General features: G+C 42.9%; 1 non-coding gene across 1 annotated transcript; it reads right to left on the bottom strand.

Moving 5' to 3' along the window:
* Positions 1-5,553: 5,553 nt before the first annotated feature.
* On the bottom strand, positions 5,554-5,660 carry LOC133781279 (small nucleolar RNA R71). The gene has a single exon (XR_009870062.1). It is a non-coding gene; the product is annotated as a small nucleolar RNA R71 (small nucleolar RNA).
* Between the last annotated feature and the right edge of the window lie 4,309 nt (positions 5,661-9,969).

Consider the following 9,969-nt stretch of genomic DNA (forward strand, 5'->3'; position numbering starts at 1 on the left):
CTCGACTCTCCACTAGTAACACCCCCTAAACGAAGCAACGCGAACATCCTGAACCACCGAAGCAGGCCCATAAACCAGAGCCGAAGACCAATGCTGCCCCTCGCAACGATGATGAGGTCACCTCAAAGAAAGCACCCTCAGATTTACGAGAGGAGCTCAACAAGAAGAGGGTGGGTAAAAGGACCACGCCCCTTATGGCATCTCGAGAGGGAAAAGGAAAGGGGGATCTTAACCCGTCTGCTTTAAGGGACTCCCTAAGCAAGAGGAGGCAGGACCTAGACAAAGAAATGAGGAGCCTGCGAAGCAAGATCGTCACTGCCTCTGGAGGTCAAGCTTTTGAGGAAGAGTTCGACCATGAGTCACCCTTCGTTAGGGAGATCCAAGCCATCCGGCTCCCTGCCAATTTTAAGGAGCCCCATATGACCCCCTACGAAGGAAACACAGATCCGAAGTACCATCTGGACGCATTTAACGGTCTGATCAAACTGAGGGAAATTAGTAGCGGAGCCAGATGCCACTGCTTTGCTATCACATTGAAAGGACCCGCATACAAATGGTACAAAAGACTTAGGCCAGGGTCCATCAGGTCCTGGCAACAATTTTCTGATGAATTCCTCCAACAGCACCATGCCGTGCGGGACTACACGATGCCAGACACCAGCCTTGCCAATGTGAAACAAGGAGAAAAGGAGAGTCTGAAGAGCTACATTCACAGGTTCAACATGGAGGCCACTAAAGTGGGAAGCCTGACTCGCCGGGAGTTAAAAATGGCCATTACAGCCGGAGTGTGCCCGGGAAGCAAATTGTGGGATAATATGTTGAAGAGGGAAGTCACCGACCTAGATGACTTCTACGCGAGGGCGCAGAAGTACATTCGTGTGGAGGATGGCCATGCAAACTTAAAGGCAGGAAAGGAGGAGTCCAACGTAAAGCCCCCAGCTAATGAAGGGTCGAATGGAGCGAAGAAGAAAATGGCGTATGAAGGGTCGAGGGATGATCAACAGAGAAAGACCAAACGGGAGGGGGGGGGGGGGCGGTCATAGGGAGATGACTTACACTTTCTATACGAACCTTACTGATACCAGGGAGCATATCTACCTCACCAACGAATATCGAGTTCCCTTCAAGAAGCCCCCACCGATGAGGAAGGACCGGTCCAAAAGGGATCCCAGTAGATACTGCCAGTACCACAAGGATATCAGTCACATCATAGCAGAGTGCATCTATTTGAAGGAAGAAATTAAGGAGCTCATCCGCAGGGAGCACCTAGGCCGATACGTCAGGAGAGAAAGGCCGAATCCGGAGGACGAGCCTGCGATACCCCAGACGCAAGGACGATCCCCAGAGATACCGGGGGAAGTCCGAACCATTTTTGGAGGTCCAGGGTTTGGGGGAGATTCTCAGAAGGGACGAGACAGGTATGCTAGGAAAGCTAGGCAAAGTCTGCCACCCTGTGTCATGAGTTTGGAGCAACAACCCCCGAAAAGCTTCAAGGGAGAAAATGACTCGATCACATTCATAGAGGAGGATGCATGGGGGGTGCATTTTCCCCATAACGACCCACTGGTGTTGACAGTTCAGTTGGCCAATATGCGTGTGCATCGGGTCCTGGTGGACAATGGAAGCTCAGTGGATATCCTGTATCGCCTAGCCTTGGAAAAGATGGGACTGGGCATTCACCACCTGAAGCCCTGCCAATCTTCCCTATATGGATTCACGAGGGACGCGATGCGACCCCTAGGGATGATTGAGTTGGCACTCACCATGGGGGAGCAACCTTGGTAGACTACCGTCATGGCTAACTTCGTCGTGGTAGATTGTGTTTCAGCTTTCAATGCGGTATTGGGGAGACCATCCCTAAGAGAATTGAAAGCCATAACTTCTATATATCACTTGGTCGTCAAGTTCCCAACTCCAGGAGGAGTAGCTAGTATGAAAGGAGAACAGAGAGAAGCGAGGGAGTGTTACAACACCTCCCTTCGCGTGTCTGTGAAACCATAGGAACCAATGGCCATTGTGATACACGAGGTGCTACGTGTGCCTGCGGGGAGCCCACAGGAGCTAGACCCCCGAACCGTGGAGGAGTCAGGAGCAGAACCTGTGGAGGAAGTAGAGGAGGTTATAGTAGTGGAGGAACCGTTGAGAAAACTGAAGGTAGGAAAAAGCCTGCAGAGTGACGTGAAGGAGGAGTTGATAAGGTTTTTGAAGGATAATCTGGATGTATTCGCGTGGAGTCATGAAGATATGGTGGGTATAGATCCCAGTGTTATGTGCCACCATTTGAATATCTCCCCTAAAGCGAGGCCCGTTAGGCAGAAGAGGCGGACGCTGGACCTAGAGAGGTACGCAGCCTTAAAGGAAGAGGTTGACAAGCTGAAGACCAATGGGTTTATCCGCGAGTCATTTTACCCTATATGGGTGTCGAATCCAGTACTAGTCCCAAAACCGAATGGAAAATGGAGGACTTACGTTGACTTCTCAAACCTGAATAAAGCTTGTCCTAAGGATAGTTTCCCGCTCCCGAGAATAGATCAGTTGGTGGATGCGACGACAGGGCATGAATTACTTATCTTCATGGATGCCTACTCTGGATACAACCAGATTCCTATGAACCCAACTGATGAAGAGCATACGTCATTTATAACGGATAAAGGACTCTACTACTATAAGGTGATGCCCTTCGTGTTGAAGAATGCGGGTGCCACCTATCAAAGGTTGGTCAACAAGATGTTCGCCAACCAGATAGGGAGAAACATGGAGGTATATGTTGACGATATGCTGGTGAAAACCAAGAATGCCGCAGATCTCAACAAGGACCTAGGTGAGATGTTTGACACACTCAGGAAGTATCGAATGAAGTTGAATCCCATCAAGTGCACTTTCGGTGTATCCTCGAGGAAATTCCTAGGCTTCATGGTCAACTCCAGAGGCATCGAGGCTAATCCTGATAAGATAAAGGCCCTGATAGAAATGAGCCCACCCAAGAACAAAAAGGAAGTGCAATGCCTAACGGGAAGGGTTGCGGCCCTTAACAGATTTATTTCGAGGTTAACTGACAAGTGCCTCCCCTTCTTTAACATCCTAAAAGGGAGCAAAAAGTTCGCTTGGGATGAGGAATGTGAAGAGGCATTTATTAAGCTGAAGGAGCACTTGGGGAAGCCACCCCTGTTGGCGAAACCTGAAAAAGGTGAAAAGCTATACTTATACTTGGCAGTGTCTGAACATGCCATAAGCGCGACCTTGGTTAGAGGGGAGAAGAAACATCAACAACTGGTGTACTATATCAGCAAGCAGTTGGTGGATGCAGAGAATCGATACCCAGAAATTGAAAAGTTGGCATATGCATTAGTTGTGGCTTCGAGGAAGTTGAGACCCTACTTCCATGCTCATGCAATCGAAGTTCTCACTGATAGTCCTTTGAGATAGGTCTTGCATAAACCTGAGACCTCAGGAAGGCTGATGAAATGGTCGATCGAGTTGAGCCAATTCAATATCGTTTATACCCCGAGAGCTTCCATCAATGGACAAGTGCTGGCTGATGAGTCCATTTTTAGCATAGTTTTAACATGTGTTTAGGATAAGTTTGATTCATTTTGGTGGAGTGTGTTGCGGTATTATGCTTGTTTTGGTATGTTTGCAGGAAATAGGAGAAGAAATCGTGAAGTTTGGGAAATGATTGAAAAAGTAGCTGAAATTGGGAAATTTGTGCTAAAAGTCGACAAGAAGAAAATTGAAGACTCATTTGTGGAGATAATTGGTAGATTTGGAGTTTAGAATCAAGATTTTGGAAAAATTAGAGGGGCCGCGGCACTTGAATGGAGAGCTGCGGCGCAAGGGCGAAACAGAGAAGTCAACTTCTGGGATTTTTGAAGGGCCGCGGCGCCTGAGGGACGCGCCGCGGCGCTTGCCGAAGTCAGAGAAGGGTGCGCTGGGCATAGATGCGCGCTGCGGCGCCCGGATGCAAGGGCCGCGACGCGTGCGGCTGAGCGTGATTTTCAGATTGCCGAATTTGTTAGGGTTTTGATTTAAATACGTTTTTAGAGTTAATTATTCGAGGGGATTCATAATTAGAGAGGAGATAAGTCATTAGAGGCAGAAGTAAAACATTGAAGACCTAGATTTTGAATTCTTATTCTCTTCTGTAATTTCTCTACTGATGTTTATGTTTATATTTAATTTGATTGATTTCATTATGTCTGCTTTGAACTAATTTTGTTATTAGGGTTTAGAATATTCTTCTTGAAACTTTTGATATCTTAATGAAATTTTCCTGAATTTCTTTCTTCTACTGTGGATTATTTATCATATGCTTAATGCTTGTGAATGTTTGATCATCATTTACATGTTTATATGATTTTAACCTAAATTCTGAAAAGAAAAGGATAATTATGCTATAGATAAATAATCACAATTTTATATTAGACGAAAGTACTTTTATGAATTGTGTAGTTTAGGGATTATGTGTTTAAAGCCTGCAGTATATTGATTTACCACAGAGACGTAGGAAATAGTATATTGTAGAGAATTATAGATCCTAATAAGACTATAATTTATAATTGAAATCTGCTACCACAATAGATTTAAGAAATCTTGAGAATTGGTTAGAAATCATAAGTGGATGGTTGATGAAACTAAAGCCCTAACTTTTGCATCTATTTGAATTAAATCAAATTTCATCTCTGCATTTCTTTAAGTGCTTAGTAGTTTTCTTAATTTTTAGTAATAGTTATCTTATTTATCAATCTGAAATTATTATTCAAATCAATTAGAATTAGAGGTTAATTATTGGTAGTTAATAGCAGTCTTCGTGGGATCGACACTTTACTTATCATAAATTACTTGATTAGACCGCGTATACTTGCGTGTTACATTTTGGGTATCAAGTTTTTGGCGCCGTTGCCGGGGACTGTTTTTATTAATATCAATAAGTTAATTTTTGTTCTAAATTGATTTTTTAATTTTTTTTTACATTTAATCCGGATCAAGGTTCTCTTGTGTTTCAGGACTAGTTGGTATATGCGAAGCAATAGACAAAAACAGATTATACCAATAGACCGGGAAATTGAAAGAACGTGCAGGCAGAACCGGAAAATAAAAAGGAAATTGGAATTCACCATGCCTGATAATTTGGGAAATGGTGCGAATAATGGTCAAGGGGCTGCTAAGGTTCCAAGGGAGCAAGGAGCATGAACACTGAGAGATTATGTACTTCCTACTGTTACAGGAGTGCATTCATGCATTAGACCTCCAACCATTGCTGCCAACAAATTTGAGATTAAGCCAGCCATCCTTCAGATGGTTCAAACAACTGTTCAGTTTGGAGGTATGTCGACGGAGGACCCTAATTTACACATAGCTAATTTCCTGGAGTTATGTGCAACATTTAAGATGAATGGGGTGAGTGATGATGCTATATGACTGAGGCTATTCCCATTTTCATTGAGGCATAGGGCGAAAAGTTGGCTGATTTCCTTACAAGCGAATTCGATTACTACATGGGAGGAGTTAGCTCAGAAATTTCTTGCCAAGTTCTTTCCTCCAGCAAAGGCTGCAAAGTTAAGGGGTGAGATTAATAATTTTTATCAGTTGGATGGAGAGTCACTGTATGATTCTTGGGAGCGCTTTAAGGAGTTGCTAAGGAAGTGTCCGCACCATGGAATGGAAAAGTGGATGTTGGTGCATAATTTCTATAATGGGTTGAATGGGACGACAAGAACAATTATAGATGCTGTAGCGGGAGGTGCCTTTATGAGCAAAAGTGCTAATGAGGCATATGAGCTATTAGAGGAGATGGCGATGAACAATTATCTATGGCCAAATGAAAGGGGCAGCCAAAGAAGGTGGCTGGAATGATGGAAGTGGATCCCATAACTATGCTTACAGCTCAAGTAGCAGCCTTGATGAAGCAATTACAAAAGACTACACTCCCTTCTCAAGCTATGCAAGTTCAAAACTTATGTGAAGTGTGTGGTACATCCCATCAACCAAACCAATGCCCTGCTATAGACATGAATAACATGCCCATGGAAGAAGTCCAAGCCATAGGAAATTACCAAAGACAGCCTAATAATCCCAATTCCATGACTTACAACCCAGCTTGGAAGAACCATCCCAACTTTTCCTGGTCTAACAACCAAAACATCCTACAACCTTATCCTCAACCTCAGCCACCATATCAACCTACCCAAAATAGGCCACCTTATCCACAACAATATGCACACCAAAATCCTCCACCGGGCTATTATCAACCACAAAATAGACCACCTCCCCAAATGCCAATGAAACCAGCTGAAACCCAACCTGATGTGCTTAACCAATTCATGACTGAAACTAGGGCATCCATAAGAAGTTTGGAGACTCAAATAGGGCAATTGGCTACTTTAATGACAAATAGAGCTCAAGGAAATTTGCCTAGCACTACAGAAGTTAATCCTAAAGAGCAGTGTAATGCAATATCCTTGAGGAGTGGGACTAAGTATGAGGGGCCTACAGTAGCAAACAAGGGCAAGAAGAGTGAGGATCGATATGTCACTAGTCCAGCACAAGAGGAGGTTACTACAGATTTTCTAAAGAAGGAGAAGTCTAATGAAGAAAAGGTTACTAAAGACCTTAACAAGAAAGAAGTGGTACCACCAGGGAGCATTGACCACCATGTTAGAATTCCATATCCACAAAGACTTCACAAGCATAATTTGGATAAGCAGTTTGCAAAGTTTATAGAGGTGTTCAAGAGGCTACATATTAATATACCATTTGCAGAAGCATTAGAGCAGATGCCTAGCTATGTGAAGTTCATGAAGGAAATTTTGTCAAAGAAAAAGAAGCTAGAGGATTATGAGACGGTTGCGTTAACTGAAGAGTGTAGCGCAATATTACAGAAGAAACTACCTCCAACGCTTAAAGATCCTGGTAGTTTCAATATCCCATGTTCTATAGGGAGTTTAGTAGAAACAAAGGCATTATGTGATTTAGGGGCTAGTGTGAGTTTGATGCCTCTATCAATCTTTCAAAAGCTGAATTTGGGAGAAGCTCGACCAACTACAGTGTCTTTGCAGATGGTAGATAGGACAGTTAATCATCCTCATGGAGTTATTGAGGATGTATTGGTAAAAGTGGGTAAATTTATTTTTCCTGCGGACTTTATTATTTTAGATATGGAGGAAGATGAAAATATTCCAATAATACTTGGAAGGCCATTTTTAGCGACTGGTAGGGCGTTAATTGATGTACAAAAAGGTGAATTAAAGCTGCGAGTGCAAAAAGAGGAAGTTATATTTAAAGTTTTTGCAGAAATAGAAATTCCAACGTGTTGTAGAGTTGAAGTGGTGAACCAAGGAGAGAACAAGTTGGAAGGCTCTAAGACAAGCTCCATAGTGAAAACCAGAATGAAGAAGGGGCGGAATCGATTAAAAAAGTACTTCAGTGAAAGAATTCGAAGGTTATATGAGCGGGGGAAAGCACCACAATTTCTAATCATAAGGAACGAGGGCCAACTCATGACACTATGGCTCGTAAGGACGTGAAGGGTCGAGTTGGAATTGATTTGATCTGAAGACTAAAGCAGCGTCCGGCTAAATGACGTTAACGACAACGCTCTTAGGAGGCATTCCTATGTTTATTTTTAATTTTTAGTTCAGTTAGTTTGTAAAAAGTATGAACAATTTTTAGTTTTTTTTTTAGTTGTGGTTGGACTTATTATTTTGTTTAGTTTTTAGTTTTTCTTTTAATGTAATAGAACCGTGGAAATCGTGAAAACTCTAAAAAATAAAAAAAGAATGAAGATTTGGCATTCTGGAGAGAGGGCTGCGGCGCATGCAACAAGAGCCGCGGCCCTTGACGAAGTTAGAGAAGGAGGCTCGGTCCGGAGGAGCGCGCTGCGGCGCGTATGCGGGTCCGAGCCTTAAAGGAGGTCTCCCTCTTCCATTTTTGCCATTCTCCCCATTTTGAAAAAAAATTCACCACCCATTTCTCTCAATTTTCTCTCTAAATTCCTTCCTTCTACCCAGAAATTTCTCCCCATTCTCCTTATTATCTCTTGAATCCACATATAAATTCAGCCACATATTTCTTTCTCCTTCTCATTTCCTAATCTGAGTTTGAAATCCCTAACCCCCAAAAATTCTTCAATCCCTAAATTTTCAATTTCTATAAATTGGAGTGGTGATTTTATGCTTCCTTGGTGCAATTAGAGAGTTCAAGAGGAGATTATCATTGTCAAGTAAGTGTTTCTCCAAATATTCAGATTTTTGTTGGTAATTTCTTTATATAGAAGGCAAAGAAGGGATTTTTGATTGAAGAGTATAGTGGGGATAGTGTAGTATTGTAGTGCATTGATTTGCCTCTGTTTGAGAAGTTATTTGGAATTGGGGGAATATTGCAAAAACAGGGTAGGTGCTGTCCAATTTTTCGTAGCATACTATGGGACCTAAGAGAAATCCTTCTAGGGCATCCTCTTCTAGGAACACCAATAGACCATCTTCTTCTAGGCCATCCACTTCTAAGGAACCCGAACCACCCCCAGATTATGATGTCACCAAATTCGTAAGTAAGGCCGCTTTTGAGCGCTATACAAGGATTCGTAAGAGGAAGGTAATCAGTGAGCGGGGTTTTGAATATACGGAATCACCATGTCAACTCTCCACTTATGAAGAAATTAGGGGGGGAAATTCAAAGAAGGGGTTGGGCTATGTTTGCTTCAGAGGATGTTAGTCATGCCAACTTGTCAGTGGTGTTAGAATTTTATGCAAACTATTTGGAGATGAAGAATGTAGACGTATTTGTTCGAGGTGTTCAAGTTCCGGTTGGTATAGACACTATTGCTGAATTATATGGTATGCCAACGTATGAACGGGAGGATGATGAATATCATCAATGGGCTCATGGAGATGATATTAATTGGGTCTAGGTGGCGGAAACTTTAAGTATACCGGGAGCTCGGTTTACTATTGTTGGTGGTGTGCCAAAATACCTGTGGCGCGGGCTTGGGTGCACTTTGTGAGTGCAAGGCTAATGCTGACAACCCATAAGTCGGATATCAACAAGGAGCGGCTGTTGTTGGTTTATGCCATTATGACTGGCATGACAATTGATGTAGGCCGAGTGGTTAGGAAGAGTATGAAGGATATCAGTATGTTGACCACTACATGAGGATTAGGCCATGGTTCCTTAATCACCGATTTATGCCGAACTTATGGAGTGGTTATGTTTGGAAGTGATGTTGTTCGGAAACCCATGTCGGCAATTTCTAAGAATAGGGTGATGGGGTATGAGCTACCGTCCTTAGAAGCACCACCACCTCGGCAGCGTGCTGTTGATAAAAGACCCCGAGTAGATGAAGTTGACGAAGAGGATAATGAAGCGGATATGGAGGGTACGATTCCGGAGGAGCATGCGCAAGAAGTACCGGTTGTACAGCCGCCTATTCAACCCGCGGCTGGTACTTTTGATCCATACATGCAGCTGATGCAGAATCAGTTTCAGTACTTGGTTCAGCAGAACAATTATCAGATTGAGCAGCAGCATATGCAGCAATACATGGCACAGCAAAGTGAGTATCAAATTGCTCACGTGGACCAGCTAAATGCTTTGGTAAATCGGTGGTCTCTCCGGAACGAGGAAGATGTGGCTCCATTTCCTTTACCATCTCAGTTTGTCCCGTATCAACCGCCGCCGCCGCCGCCTCCACCATTTTAAATGTCTATGGTAAATATCTTTTCCTTTACTTTTGTCTTATTTTATTTTGTTATCTAACATTTGGGACAATGTTTAGGTTAAGTTTGGGGGAAGAGATTTATTGTTGTTTGAGTCGTGTTTGTGTTGTTTTGGTTTCTGTGTTGTGTTGTTTTGGTTTTAGTTGTGTTAGTCGTGTTTTGTTTAGGGTGTGAGTTGAATCAAGTTACCAATGATTAGCCAATGATAATATGATTGAATGATGAACTGTGTAAATTGAATGGGAATAAAGCTAAAAAC

Source organism: Humulus lupulus, chromosome 5 (genome assembly GCF_963169125.1).
Source record: "Humulus lupulus chromosome 5, drHumLupu1.1, whole genome shotgun sequence".
Classification (NCBI taxonomy): Eukaryota; Viridiplantae; Streptophyta; class Magnoliopsida; order Rosales; family Cannabaceae; genus Humulus; species Humulus lupulus.